The sequence below is a fragment of the Macaca mulatta genome, chromosome 5 (assembly GCF_049350105.2).
Source record: "Macaca mulatta isolate MMU2019108-1 chromosome 5, T2T-MMU8v2.0, whole genome shotgun sequence".
NCBI lineage: Eukaryota > Metazoa > Chordata > Mammalia > Primates > Cercopithecidae > Macaca > Macaca mulatta.
The window spans coordinates 32,229,524-32,246,481 of NC_133410.1; positions in this window are offsets into that span (position 1 = coordinate 32,229,524).

Sequence of the window (16,958 nt, forward strand, 5' to 3'; positions counted from 1 at the left end):
ATTTTAGCTTTGTGTTACATCAGATTATTAAAGACAATATTGCTTTGCTTCAAAATATATTTTTGCCTCAAAAATATGTTGTTTTACTTTTTTTGTTACCGTGTAAACATATATTGAGTAAAATAATATTCTCTATAAAAAGTGTGAGAGAAATATCTGGTTATCCTGCCATAAGATCTGTCTTTTCATTCTCTGACAATAAAAAAACAGAACTTAACATCTTTTCCCAAGAAATTTTTTTTGTGTGTGTGCACACACACACCCCCCCTATAAAGTACAAAGTTTCCTTGGGAGACAGTTTTCCATGCCACAAACACTTGGGAAAAAAAAGTATATATCTTATATACATAAGATATATGTCTGATACATATCTGACATCTATATAAGATATAGAAATAGATATCAGATATATATCAGATATATGAGATACATATATCTCATATCTCACATATAAATCTTTATATATCTTACATATAAATATATATCTATATATAGACACTTATTAGACATATATCTATATGTTGATATATATCTGTCATATATAAGATATATATACACATGATATATGATATGTATTTATAAATAATCATATACGATATAGATATATATAAAATATATCTATTTTAATTAAAATATAAGATATATATAGTATAAAGATATATATATTAAAAAAATATAAAAAGATATGGGCCAGGTGTGGTGGCTCATGCCTGTAATCCCAGCACTTTGGGAGGCCGAGATGGGCGGATCACAAGATCAGGAGATCGAGACCATCCTGGCCAAAATGTTGAAACCTTGTCTCTACCAAAAATACAAAAATTAGTTGGGCGTGGTGCCACGTGTGCCGGTAATCCCAGCTACCCGGGAGGCTGAGGCACGAGAATCACTTGAACCCAGGAGGCAGAAGTTGCAGTGAGCCGAGATCGTGCCACTGCACTCCAGTCTGGGTGACAGAGCAAGACTCCATCTCAAAACAAAACAAAACAAAAAGATATGTATATACATATAAAATTATATACACATATATATATGTTTCTATGATGATGTTTTCCACACATCTTTTCTTAGCTGTGCTAGTAAAAAAGAGTTCACTGCATTTGTTCTCCTTTTGAGGAAGGTGTGACCCTTGGATTTATATATGTTTTCCTTTACATCCTGGCTCCGCATCTTCTTAAGGAGTGGTGAGGTAGGGAGCCATGTAGGCCTTAAACTTCTTATTCAACTCCTCCAACTACAAATGGAGGTATGAAGACATGTGTTTTGGAGAAGATGGAATTGCATTATAAATATTAATTACTGTGGGGTATTTTTCACTAGTATAATTTCCATGTCTTTATTGTGCAGATTTGGTTCACTATACTAGATAGAGTGTTTTTAATGAAACTCCAGACAATATTTTCTCAAGTCTCATTACTGGAATACATTCTGTGTTAGTTCAATCCAATAACATATAAATGATTAAGTGCCTATGTTTTATTTCTTTTTGTGAACTTCTAGAATATGGAGAGGCACGAATTTAGTTTATCTTTAGGAAAATATTACTGCTTTTCTCATAGAATAGCATTAGTGAAGTCAAAATGCATCTCAAAAAGCATCTCAAATATGATTTTTTAGTTTTCCCATTTTTTTTCTTTCCATCTTCTCTTCCTCAGCATTGATATCTGAAACTTATTAGTGTTTTCTTAGAGAAAAACAAGGAAGATGATTAATAATAATAGTTAATACATTAAGCATATTGCTAATGCATTATGCAAATGGCCTGATTTAATTATCTCAAAGCCTGGCAAACAATGCTCTATATATTTTTTCCACTTTATCAATGAGCAGGAATCAAAGATGTTAAATGACTTGTTGGTGATTGCAGAGTATGCATGACATAGAACTGAGTCTGCTATCCTGGATCATGTGCAAACAAGTTCAAGCTCTTATCTATTCTACTACCTTGTCTGTCAGTACTTTGATTAGCAAAGCTCATGTATCTAAAAAGAAGCCCCAGAATTTTGTAAAGTAGGGGGGTTAGAAAAATCTACAGTTGCCGGTAACGCAGATGAACCATTTTGCCCTTGTATGGAAAAAAGGGAACAGAGAATCTCTCTCCCACTGCACACATTCTATGCTGTCGAGTAAGTATTTGAGATGATAGTTTGCATGCATTAACATAAGATTCATGACATACATAAAACTTTTTCCTTCTGAAATTAAGTTCTTTGTTACTGGAATTAGAACAAAGTTCTCACAAAAGACTTACAATAGTGACTTTTCCAATCTACTACTAATTTTTAAGCATATTCTAGATCTTTCATCAGAAGGGAAATGATAACTTGCATGTGGAATGAAATATTCCATATTTCAAATTTCAAGGAAAAATGTCAACCTACATGCACACCCAAATTCTACCTGTTATCTGCCGGATATACAAATGGAAATAGCTACCACAACTATATAGCTCCTACAAATTTCCAGAAAGCCTAGTATCAGTCTTAAATGTTACATTCAAACACAAAATATAGCTGAGAAAAGAACCGAAGGCTTATGGTTAAAGGACAGGAACTATTGTGTTTCTCAACCACGTATTCAAGGGTCAATGCTGGTTGGTTGAGAATGAAATTCCCATGTATGTAATGTAATAATGAAAATAAGGTCAATGTAATGAATTCTTATGACAGATATTTCTAACTATGCACTGGATGCCAATGTGCTCTTTTTCCATACTAACAAAACCTTAATTTAGTCTTGGTTATAGAAGTTACCTATAAAAACTTTTATATTCCATAATTCTTTGCAAATAGATTTGATCATGCAACCTACACATTAGCAAAAGTGGATAGACTGAGTATGGAGCTTCTGAGAAACATAAAGTTAGAATGTGTCCTACACATTTCTCTTTTAGTTTTATTTAAAATGTGGAGGCAATGCCTGCTAGTACACCAACCATCTTAAAATAGTGAGAACTAAATTTCAGTCGAGAATGAAGCTTAAAACAAACAAACTTGAGTTCTTGAAAAAAATTTTTTAGTAACTACACTCTGCCTAAACTATGTTTTCCAGATATTTTTCTTATGACAAGAAATTCTTACTTAACCTCCCTAATATGATTTCTTTACATGCTGCTAAAGCTACTCCTAACTAGTACATTTCTTATTTAAACCAAATGAAATCCATGTGAAGTATTGCTTTCATTCTGAGAATATTTGAACTTTTTTGGTAACGAAAATATTTACCTATTTTTAAGAAATAATGGGAGTAGTGGAAATAGATGATAGTTTTTAATCATTTATTTATATTTTACTGCTCAGAAATGAAAACTTCATTGAAAAGACAAATTTATTCTCACATTTTAAATGTTTTTCATTGAAACAGACAATCCTAAGACCACTAGGCTAAATTTCCAGGTTTTTCACTTGCCACTTCAGTCATCCTTGTGAAGTTCATTGACTTCAGTTCCCAAGAGTAAAATATATACATCATGGATTCAGCTCACAGAATTTTTGTGAGGATCAAGTGAAGTAAAGGATTTTATAATCTGTAGCACACTAGGAAACTTTCCATTGCTATTACCAATAGAATGTATGTCACAACACTTGCATTTCATTCTAAATCTATGCCTGAATGAAATAAATTTCATAAACACCAGCAAATGTGATTTCAGTATATCCCATAGTTACACTGTAATTGTATTTCTTAATTTATGATTCTGTAGTGAAAATTGTCAGTATGAATGTAACCAACTCAGTGTCTCCTCTTCCACTGCCATAATGGTCATGATTCTGATGAAGAAAAAAGGACATCTGTTCACATAAATTCCATTATGTGCAGGCATGTGGCTTGAGCCAAAATGTGCTGGAAACAATCCAGTGTCTCCTTGTGATAACATTTCTAGTTAAGTGTCCTGGGAGTGATAACCTGCTGTGTTTGAATATCTCAGAAGACTCTTGGGGAAAATAACACATCTGGCCACCTGATACACAAATTTTCATGCAAAAGATGCTTGGATATAAACATAATGGTAAGGTGGACAGAAATGTAAAATAGGGTCTATGAAGGAAATCTTACAAGGAAGGAAGGAAGAAGGAAGGAAGGGAGGGACGGAAAGAGGGAGGAAGGATAGAGTGTACACAATTCCCTTTGAAAATGTTTCCAGGGCTTGACTGGCCCAGGCACCTCACAGTAACCTGTGGAGTAAAAGTCTCTGCCCCCATAATTCTCTACATATTTCAAGAGAAATGAGGTAAGAAGATATGTAGACAAACATCTTACTGTGAAGCTTATGGATAAACAAATTTTCTAAACACAAAGGGCATTTTTCTGAAGTGCAAGGTACTCTAAAGATATATCAGACCTACCTAGCCAGTTCTTTGCTGTTTTTAAAGTGATTGAGCCTCTGGGAACAATGATATTTGCCTCTTCTCACATATCATGCTGAATTTGTGTAGGCAATTTTTAAGCCTTAATGCACAGTCCTCCTCGCTGTCACCAATTTTGTCTTGAATATCTAGAAAAAAATCATATAAATATGAATGCCATTAAAGATTTAAGAAAATACATAACCTGTCTTCTAGGAGAGTGGTTCTCAAACTTTAATGTATGAAAAACCTCACCTGAGAATCTCTTTCAATATTGCAAGCTCTTAGGACAAGAAATTATTACAGATGATTCAATTCAGAGAGCCTATGTAGCATATTTCACAAAAAATCCAATTGTATGAACAAGCTACTTAAAGATTTCATTATAAATAAAAGTTGCAGCAACTGACTAATTAACAGACGTAATTGCACACAATTACTATCCTTCAAATGAGTCACCTTAGAAATCTATATACTTAGCTAACTATGGGACCACCCTTGTAAGCATTCGATAATTGTTTTTACAAAACTCCCTTACAATTTTGGCATTGTTCATTGGATGAAAACTGCCATCGTTTTGTGTGTATATATAAATATATTTAGTGGTCTCAATCATTTAGGGAAAAATATATACATAGTTATTTGAGAGATGATGAGTAAATGCATTTTGCAGGAGAAAAATAGTTGAACGAGAAAATAGAAAAAAAATTATAAGAATCTGCATACGTTTCACAGCATTTCTTAATAAATTTTTGTTATTGAATCACACGATGCCATTCTGTCTATTTCATTACACAGAGCTGGTCTTAAAATTACATACACACTCTTTATGTATTCAGAACAAAAAAGAAAACTACAAGGAAACCAAAAGAAAAAATGTTAAGCAACTACACAAATACTTAAGCCAGCAATTCTTTCTCTATTTTTTAATGGTTGAGACCCTGTAGCTGAATCCCAGTTCAAATGTCCACCTTCCCACTTATTAGCCTTGTAACCTTGGGCAGATTAAATTTTTTTTTTGCCTTATTTTCCTAAGTCAGAGGATTAATGTGAATTTTAAATGAATCAATTCATGTAAAGCATTCATAACTGTTCATGTTATAGTTTGCACTTAACTGAATTAGATGTCACACCTACTGCTGTAGTCATTATTTTTAATATTTTTGCCTGTATTTCTCTAAAAATAAAGTGTTAAGACTCCACAGGGGCTACCTTCTTAGCTGTCCCTGGAATCAGAGGAAAGGAAGCTAAAAGTAAAACATAAAGATATTAATCATAGTCTAAGTACTCACTTTACAGGAGACCACATAACAAACATCTTAGAAAATAACAAAAGGTTTCTATTGCTTTTCTCTAAAATTTCACACACAAAAAATCAAAAATAAAAGAATATTGACATACAATTGTCCTATATGTTAGTTCTTGTTTACTTAATCAGTTTTCAGTGTTGCTGATACACAGACATAACGTGAGTAACTGAAGTGACATTGGAATCATATTTGGTAAAGCTGTGAAATGAAAAGAAACTATTTAAAGCTCTCGGGTCATGAGTCCGTCTTGTATCCTTTTATAAAGTAATTATCTCCCGTGGTGTGTGATCTTGTATGAGTATTTCCTTTTTTGAAAAAAGATGAACCTGTAATTAGTCATGCATTTGAAAACTGGCATGCATTCTTCCTTGCCTTACAAAAAAATTAATAGTTTTGGTTCAAGAATAGAAATTATAGCACAACAGAGTGACTATAGTCAACAATATTTTTCTGTACATTTAGCAATAAATAAAAGAGTACAATTGAAGTGTTGGTAACACAAAGAAGTGATAAATGCCTGAGGTGATGGATATCCCATTTACCCTGATGTAATTATTATACATTGCGTGCCTGAATCAAAATGTGTGTCTCATGTATACACCTACTATACCCATTAAAGTTAAAATTTAAAAACAGAATAGAAAATAAAATATTGGCAGAAATAGTGAAAATTAAATTTGGAATTGAATATATAAAGATACCACAATAAAAATGAATGAGAGTCTTAATTCAAACAGTGTGTTTAACACATTTGTAAGGATATACTCTAAATTCACCCTTTTTTTCTAGTCCCATGCCGATCAGTTCATAATTTTATTAAATGCATATTCAAATTGTTAATAATTTTCAAGTCCCCTGTGCCTCTCTCAAAGATAAGTAATTTGTGTCACAGAGGGTTTATTATTGAATTCTCAGTTATATTAAAAAATTGATTCTAATTCCAGTGTTTTAATTACTGCTTAATATCAGACAAAATCTTTCTGTTCATTATACTTTGAATTAACATAATAAATTTCTCTAGATGGTGCTGAACAATCATCTAAAGAAAAGACAACATGGACTATGATGTTTCTTTGGTAAAAGAATCAGAATTATTATTAAATTATTTATTAGAGTATTATACTTCAAGGTCATTATCACATTGACTCTACAGTTTTCAGTTTGTAAACTTAAATATGATAATTCATCAGATTTAGAATGCTAAATTGAATATCTATTAATTACAAAACATCTCTTAGAAATTAATTTCAGAACATAATCCTAGTAACAATTAGACTTTTAAAAAACTGATCTTTTTATTAAAACATAGGTTCAGGTATTGGGAAACAAAGTAGCTCAAAACTGAGGACTGGTAAGTATCCAAAATTTATAAACGTATTTATATATTAATAACTCTGCTAACAAATCAATTGTTTTACAACTTACTCCATTATCAATATTAATGTTTCTACTAACTTTCTGCAAAGTACAAAGTCATAATGAAAATGACATGCAGTGGGCCAGGTGAGGTGACTCACGCCTGTAATCCCAGCACTTTGGCAGGCCGAGGCACATGGATCATGAGGTTAGGAGATCGAAACCATCCTGGCTAACACAGTGAAATTCCATCTCTACTAAAAATACAAAACAAAAACAAAAACAAAAAAAATTAGCTGGGTGTGGTGGCGGGCGCCTGTAGTCCCAGCTACTCGGGAGGCTGAGGCAGGAGAATGTCGTGAACCTGGAGGCTGAGCTTGCAGCTTGCAGTGAGTTGAGATTGTGCCACTGCACTCCAGCCTGGGCAACAGAGCAAGACTCCATCTCAAAAAAAAAAAAGAAAGAAAGAAAGAAAGAAAGAAAGAAAGAAAGAAAGAAAGAAAGAAAGAAAGAAAGAAAGAAAGAAAGAAAGAAAGAAAGAAAGAAAGAAAGAAAGAAAATGACATGCAGTGGCAACTCATATTGTGTTAATTATTTCCTTTAGATCAAGATGTCTGACTAGAGGCATTCAAAGCTAGCCTCTTCCACAATGTACAACTGAAACAACAAATAGATAACTACATGATGAATAATGTATCTAAGAGAGAAACTGGAATTCAGCAAGGAAGTGATGAAGACCCTCTGATGCACAGAAACTCGGGATGGCAGTGCAGAGAAAGAGGTAACCCACCCAACTATGATTGGCTCAGAGGCAAGAAGGACTTGCCATGGTGAGGAAAAGGTAAGCAGGAGATGCCCAGCAGTCCACATTTCTACCATGGGCACCTGAAATTCTAACTATAGGAGAACCCCAAAGCCTCATAAGCCCTGAGCCCAGTATAGGGAGCTGCCTGGAGTCCACGTGAGTACTTTACTCCAGATGGAGGGAATTCACATAGGTCATATCTCATATTGCTCAGGGAATTCTGAGAATGTTATATGAGCAGAACTCCCACCAGAGTGCATCCTGGTGGACGTTACTGGGACGCAATGTTCCTGCATCTCCACACCCCTGGGGCTATGCTGACATCCCATCACATCCAACCAGCGAACTTCAACATCACAACATTAGGGGAACCTAGTGACCCAAGTCTTTGCAAATCCTTACACCCTGGGGAGCAGGTGGTCCAGCACTGTGGGAAGGTTGCCCCCAAAACAGAGTTAACCAATGTACCTACCCACCAGAGCCTGAGAGTCACCTGTGTGGGGTGGATGCTGCCACCAGCAATCCCATCACCTCTAACAGTAAAGCTGCCATGCACCTGTGTGTGCACTACTAGGGTCCAGTGACTGGCCTGCCTAGTGTCTGCATCCCCAGCAAAGCTGTGCCACAGGCTCAACAACAACAACAAAAACACAGCCCAGGTTACTGAGATACCTCTGATGTTGATGACACCCAAGGAAATCATATGGAGGCTACACCACTGCAACCACCCAGGACCAAAGCCAAAGCATTCTACCTAAATGGCATTATTGGATACATCCACAGGAAAAAAAAAAAAAAGATATCAATGTAAAAGCTCAGGAAATTTGAAAAAGTAAGGAAACATGTTACTTCCAAAGGAACACAATAATTATTCAGTAAAACATCCCTAAGAAAAGAAAATTAATGAAATGCCAGAAAAAAATCAAAATAATGACCTTAAGAAAACTCAATGTGATACAAGAGGACACAGACAGACAATCCAAAAAATTAGAAAAACAATGATCGGAAAACTGGAGAATTTAATGAATAAAAAATTATTGAGAACTTTAATAGTCTAGATGAAGTAAAAAAAAAAAAATCTAAACTTAAAAACTGATCTTTTGAAATAACAGAGTCAGACCAAAAAAAAAAAAGAATTAACAAATGAAGAAAGCCTACAAGACATATGGGCCACCATTAAGTAAGCATGTATTTGTATTATGGGAGTTCCAGAAGGATAAAAAGTAAGACAAGAAATAGAAAGCCAATATAATGAAGTAATAGCTGAAAAATTCCCTAGTCTTGGGAGAAATATAAACACTCAAACACAGAAAGCTCAAAGATTCTGATACCACAGAAATACAAAGAATCACTAAAGATTATTGTGAACAATTGTGAACAACTATATGGCAACAAGGGAGAAAATCTAGAGAAAATGGATACATTCCTGTGCACATATAACAAGCTGAGATAAACCAGAAAAAAAACAACAATAAAAACAGACCAATGACAAGTAATGAGATTAAATCAAAAATAAAATGCCTGCCAGCAAAGAAAATCTGAGCACTGGATAGTTTCCCTGCTGAATTCTAACAAGCTTTTGAAGAAGAACTAACATAAATTTTCTCAAACTATTGCAGAACAATGAAGAGGAAGAAATTCATTCTGACTCCTTATATAAGGTCAGCATTACCCTGATAGCAAAACCAGACCGGGACACAATAACAACAAAACATCTCTAAGCCAATATCTCTGATTAACATAGTGCAAAATATCCTCAGCAAAATAGCAGCAAACCAAATCCAACAACACATCAAAAAGTTTATACACAATAATCAAACGGGATTTACCTCAGTGATGCAAATGATGGTTCAAAGTACACAAATCAATAAATACAATAAGTAACATCATTAGAATGAAGGACAAAAGTAGATGCAAAAAATGAATTTGATAAAATTCAATATCCTTTGAATCAAAAACTCTTAACAAATTAGATATATTTATTTAGAGAAAAAGCCAAAGACTCACTAAAAAACTATGAGAGTGGATCAATGAATTCAGTAAAGTTATAGGACACAAAATCAACATATATAAATCATCAGTGTTTTTATACATGTGTAAAGAGCTAGCTGAAGAAGAAATTGAAAGCAATTCCATTCACAATAGCTACAAAAATAATAAAATACCTAGGAATAAATTTAACCAGGGAGATGAAAGATATCTATAACAAAATGTATAAAACTCTGATGAAAGAAATTGAAGAGGACGCACAAAAAATTGAAAGAGAAAACATGCACAGGATTGGGAAAGTTAATATTGTTAAAGTGATTATAATACCCAAAGCAATCTATAGATTTAATAAAATATTAATTAAATTACCAGTGGTATTCTTCATAGAAATAGAAAAGTAATTCTAAAATTGTTATGGAACTACAAAAGATTTTGAGTAGCCAAAGCAATCCTGAGCAAAAAAAGCAAAGTTTGAGGCATCACATTAGCTGACTTCAAAATATACTACAAACTGTAGTAACAAAACCAGAATGGTACTGGTAAAAACAAACAAACATACAGTTACATAAACCAATGGAACAAAATAGAGAAACTTGAACTAGATTCATATATTTACAGCGAACTGATTTTCAACAAAGGTAGCAAGAATATACATTGGAGAAAGGACAGCCTCTTCCACAAATGGTACTAGGAAAATAGCATATCCATATGCAGACAAATGAAACTAAACCCTTTTCTCTCACCATAAACAAAAATTAACCCAAAATTTACTGAAAATTAACCCAAAATTTGGGTTTGTAAAACCCAAACCTATAAAACTACTAGAAGGAAACACAGGGGACATCAGGGGACATGCTTCAGGACATTGGTCTGGGCAAAGATTTTATGGGTAAAAACTTAAAGGCACAGGCAAAAAAAACCCAAAAAATCCTAAGTAGACAGACAAAAGGGATTATATCAAACTAAAAACCTTCACAGCAAAGGAAATGAGTCAAGACAACTTGTATAATAGGAGAAATATATTTTCAAACTATTAATTGGACAAGGGATTAATATCCAAAATATATAATAAATTCAACCCCCCACACACAAATTCTGATTAAAATATGGGCAAAAATTTTGAAACAAATGAGTAAGCTTCTCCAAAATGAGAAGTGTCCAAAATATTAGTGTCTAACAAGTATATGAAAATATGTTCGGTGTCACTAAGCATCAAGGAAATGCAAATAAAACCACAATAGGATTTAGAATGGCTACTATGGTTTCTATTTCGCCACCAAGAGTTGAGATTTAGATCTTTTGTACTTGAATTTGGGTAACGCTGTGACTGTGGGGACATAACACTACTTGATTTGTGAGACTGTCACTAAAGTTGATTAAACTTCTGTTGTGTAATCTTGGGATGAGATGCCCTCTAAAGTAACCAAGTCATGCTATGAAGAATACCAGGCCATAGGGAAAGTTTATGTTCAGGTTTTCAGGATTACTGCACCAGGTGAGCATCCAGACTAGAGCTAGCATGAACTGGTTGACATGAGAGTGAGAAATCCTTCAAGAGAACCTAATTCCATCTACTAACGGGAACAGTGATGTTGAAGAAGAATCACATAGATGTGTGAAGTTAACTTCAGTATTGTGAGAGATGTCAACAAAATGATTCTTCTTGCTTGAAGCTATGGAGTTTTAAGGTGGTTTGTTCTACAAAAATAAATATTTGCAATAAGATATGATAGACTTTATCTTTGAATGTAGTTATTTCAGCCTGACATCTTCTGGTTGTATGTGCTTGGTTTAACTTCCTTAACATATTGTTTACTTATATAAAATTAAGGAAAATATGGTCACTTTTAGAGCAGTCCCAGATAGATACAACCTCTCAAAATCATGCAATAAAATAGAATATTTCAAAATAAATTTGAAAATTCAGAACATCAGTGAAACTAAATAACCAGGTTGCCCATTTGTCATAATCTGATACGAAATTCTCACTGTAACACCAGTGGACATAATTGCATACACTAATTTATATGCAGTATGAATTAATTTATATCATATTTCATAACCTCTGTTATGAGCTGTGCCAAATAGGCAGAATACATTAAAAACTATGAGACATAAACAGAAAGGTATTTTTTATATTTTCTATTTCTTTCTCCTTCCTCAGAAAATCTTTTTTACATAGTTCTTTTAGCTTGCATTCAAATAACCCTGATTTGTCAATATCATCAGTATTATGTTTATGTAATTCAACTGTGTGATTTGTAAAGCTATAGGTTTTTATGGCTATATACCATTCCATTATTATAATTTATTAATTTTAATTGGACTCTTTTGTTATTTCCATGTTGGAGCTTCTATTACTATTACCACTATTACATTCCTTTAATGTCTTTTGGTACACGCAAAGTGTCTATCAATAGTGGATTATTGGGTCATATTTTTACTTTGCTATGAGGTTTTGCAAATCAGTTATCAAATGTATACTACTGTTTGCAGCGTATGGGAGTTTCAGTTGCTCCATATCCTTGATAATACATGATATTATCAGTCCTTTCATTTTTGGCTATGTGATAGTGATACCTCATGTAACTTTAAATTTTATTTTTCTAATTATAATAAGCATCTCTTTATATGTTATTTGATAATATAGATATGCTATTATTGAGTCCATGTTTCCATTTTTAATTGGACTGTGCATTTTCTTATATTTTTGAGATTTTTTATTGAGATTTTATTTATATTTTATTATATTTTATTTATATTTCTTATATTTTTATTTTCTTATATTTTATTATTATATTTTTGTTAATGAACTGTTTGTGAGTCCTTCGTATGATTTATAAACAGTAAAGATATTCCCCACAATAGACTTATCTTTTCATTTTTTCATGACAACTTTTCAATATTAGGTCTTAAACTATTTCATTGCTATTTTTTTCCTTTGAGTTATGGCTTTTTGTGTCTTAAAGTATTCTCTTACGTTAATTTCTAAACACTTTTTGTAATCATGCTTTTAAAATAGCATTCTAGATACTATTTAAATAATATATGATAGGACGGAAGAAAGTGGGTAGAGAAGTCCTTTATGAAATTATTCGTGGTATAGGTGAGGGATAATCATTGTAAAGACAAAGAGAGTAGCAAAGAAAATAAAATAAGTAGACTGAAATGAACTAGGTTTTAGAGGCAAGAGGGATTTTACTGCTGACTTGAAAGCTCAAATTAAAAACAAGGTGTGGTTGAGGATAATATCTAATGGGATTTTTGTTTTGTTTTGTTTTGCCTGTTTTGCTGCTTGCTTTTTGCTTCCTTTGTGTGAAAAGCTGTGACAATAATGTGAGAAAAACAAGTTGTGATTATCATAAGTAGTAAGTTCTACTTAGGATATATAAATCTCATAGTAAATATCAAATAGGTCGTTATGTATGCAAATATAGTAACAGAGACAGGAGGCAGGCAAAAGTCCCCCTGGAAACCTCGCCTTCAAGTCTAAAACAGCATGAAGGCTGAAAAACAGGACTGCTGGTCCAGGCAATCTCAGACCAGTCTGCTCACTAGGAGGATGGAGTGGGGACTTGGGAAGTTCGTGCTGTTTGCAGCGGGGAGGAGCCTGGCCTCTCCTGTTCCTGTGTGCTAACATGGGATTCAATCTATGAGATGGGGGCCTGTTAACAGGAGCCCCTCTCACTTTGCTGAGTTTTTTCCTTTTCACCCAATAAATCCTGTTCCTCCTCACCTTTCAAAGTGTCTGTGAGCCTAATCTTTCCTGGTCATGTGACGAGAAACCGGTTCTCCTTACAACACCGGAACTTACAGAAAAGTTTAGACTTGGAGATAGAATTTGCAAGTTAACAGCAAGGGTTGAGTCTTAAGACTTTTCAACATTTAGTGCCCCAGTAGTAGAGAAAAAGCAGGAGCAGAGAATGAGAAGTATCCATTGGGTAAAGGATAAAGCAGGAGAACAAGCATTTAGAGAAATTTAGAAGAAAATGTGTTTCAAAAAAGGCAAGTGATTGGCACCTGGAATGATCCTGAAAGGTGACTTTAAGGAGAGGAGAAAAAAGTTTTAGTCTATTGGTGGGAACAGAAAGCAGATTAGAGAAGGTGAAGGCTATTAGGATTGTAGAATATTACAAAAACAAGTGGAGACTATCCTTTGTATAATACTTTTTCCTTATTTTGAGAAGTGGCTTAGAGGAATGGTTGGTATCTACAGGGAATACAGTTAAAGAGTTAATTTTTAAAAATAAAGGTAAAAATAAATAAATAAGGACATGTTTAGGCCATGGGAATGATTGAGTTGAGTTAAAAAGATTAACACTGGTGAATAAAGCAGAGCTGAAATAGAATCCTTGAAAAAAAGGATCATCTAGCATCCAAAGCATAAGATAAAGACCTGGTCTTTGAGGTTAAAGAATCTTAACAAAAGCGACAGTGGATGATTTAGTCATTGAGTCAAGTTTCTGTGTAGATTCACTGATAAGAAGATGAGGTGTTTTCTATGTCCTCTTCCCCTCCACAGTGAAGACTAATATGATTCTATTGCCTTCAAGTAAGTTAGGAGAAGAAACTGTTAAGAGTTTTCAGGAGAAAGGAAGATAGCCATCAGCTTGAAGAGACAGAAAGTGACTTTACAAGGCAAACAATAAAATATTCAGGTGGTGTTGAGAGATTATTTTAGGTCTATGTTTTAGAGTAAATTTAAATAAAAGTACTTAGGCTGGTTTTGTGATATTTGCTGTAATGTCCAATTGCTTGGGTATACGTACAGAGAGCATAGATAGATAAAATAATAGTTCTACCAAGATTTTAGATTTGCCAGTCCAAAAAAAAGGAAAATGAGAGCGGCATGCGGAATGGGATGGGATTGCAAATGAATGATTTTGATGATGGACCGTTGAGTATAGAGTGATGAATGGATATAGCAAAATGTCCACTGAAATAGGATCTTGGTGAGATAGAGTTACAAAATACATTTCAGTTATAGTATAGACTAAGAGAAGCCTAGTATCTGAAATTTTATCTGTTTCTGCATACATATACTTTGTGAGTTTTTATACTTAATGTTTTAAAGTTTATTTGTTACAATAGACATAGATTTTATGATTTAAGAAAAAAAACTTTTAAAATGGTTTCAACAATATGGATCAATAAAATATAGAATATTCATACAAAAAAATATGATATAGCAATCAATAAAGATCTACTCTAGGTAATACTTACATTAGACTATTACACATAATTTCCACATACATGATTATATAAAATATGTCTCAATATAATGATCAATCAACATACATTTAACATTTTGTTTTACAAACACATACAAGTTTTTATACGTATTAATTTGCAAAAGCCACATGAGGTATACATGTACACATAATCATACAGTTGTGATTCCCATTGCATTGCTTAGGAAATTGATCCTCTGGGAGACTGTGTCATGTGCCCAGTGTCACATAGCTAGTAAGTGGTGGATCGGAGATTTGAATGGTCATCTGCATTGAGGGTTTTGGTCCATTGTCATTATATATCATATAAACAGAGAGAGATATCTGAAAGGATTCACTATTAAAATAATAACATCAATGCTTCCTTCTGTTTGGTAACTTTTAAAAATGTGTCATTTATCTGCCTTTTCTAATGTTTTACAATATAAAAGTATTGTGTGATTTCAAATGAAGTAGAATATAATTATAAAGAGAGGTGAAAATTCTCTATAACCTGAATCAGTGCTTTTTCAAAAGCAAATAGAAGTCACGCAGACATAAAGTGCTTTGTTGGATACAGCGTGCTACTGGAGTTCAGACTGAGGAAATAACCTCTACCTTATATTGAAAACTACAAGACTTCTCTTTCTGCCTTTAAAAGACTGAGGCACATAGGGTAGAGACTTCTATCATGTCAGTATTTACAATTATATAGGACAAAATAAAAACCTAACATATAATTGACTGAATACATCCTGTCCAATCTTGAATGGAAGGATTAATCTTAGTGAATATATTTAGACACTAGAAGAATTTGTCACAGGCAAATTATCAGTATAAATGGCCACCTTCTTAACTTTATTCTTCACACAGTTTTCACTTACTTGCCATTTTTTCTTTCATTTAATATATATTTATAATCATAAATAAATTATAATTCACCTATAGCCATCCAGATTGTAGGTTTAGAAAAATGTAACTGGTATTTTAAGCATACTCATTGCAAATAACAGTATACAGTGCACTTGAACCAGTATCTGAGGACCCATAGCAATAGCAGTTTCTGAATCTGGATGTGACTTGTTTATTCATTTATGATATATTTTTACTCATATACATGTTTAAGTAATCTACTCAAAATTTGGAATAACATAATATGGCAAAGTAAGAAAAAGTTACAAGGTTTCACTCAGAAATATAGGTTATAACTAGGTGGCCATAAAATTTATTAAGCAATACTGGGCAATTTGGGGAGTTAAATAGGTGCAATAAAAATTATTCCACGTAGTGGCATAAACACAAAATATCCTGGGTAATCTGGGTTGTACACTCAATTCAGTTATAATCTTTATTCTCCCCTGATGATCATTTACATTTATTCATGTAAATGTGTAAAAGTATTATTGTAGTCTTATCTTAAGATAAGACTTATCTACAATAATACTACAATAATAAATAATATGTGAAATATCATTTAAGGAAGTCTGTACTTTGTGAAAGAAGTTAATCTATGGACACAGTTGGCTCAACATCTGATAGAGTGGAGAATGCCATTCTAGAACCTGGATTATTCTTTTTTAATCAACAATTAATATCAAAATCAAAGGCGACTTCAACAAACTCATTTTAAAGGTCAAATATTTCTACTGCTTCAGCAACCCGTACTTAATGACCACTTTCCAAACCTTGTCAGTACCTGAATCTTAACACCAAAACTCATAAATTCCAACATGCCAATAGCTTGGTTAAAAATGATCTCACAGAATTCCGAAAGAGTGATTGAAACAAGGAAAGGTTAGCACAGTGGAATTCTATTTTCACATGAGTTTAGGACCTGAACCAAAATATAAAAAGTCATTTGGAGACAAAACGGATTCTAGAGATAGTGTGACTGTAAAAAATTCACCGATTGACTGGGTGTGATGGCTCATGTCTGTAACCTCAG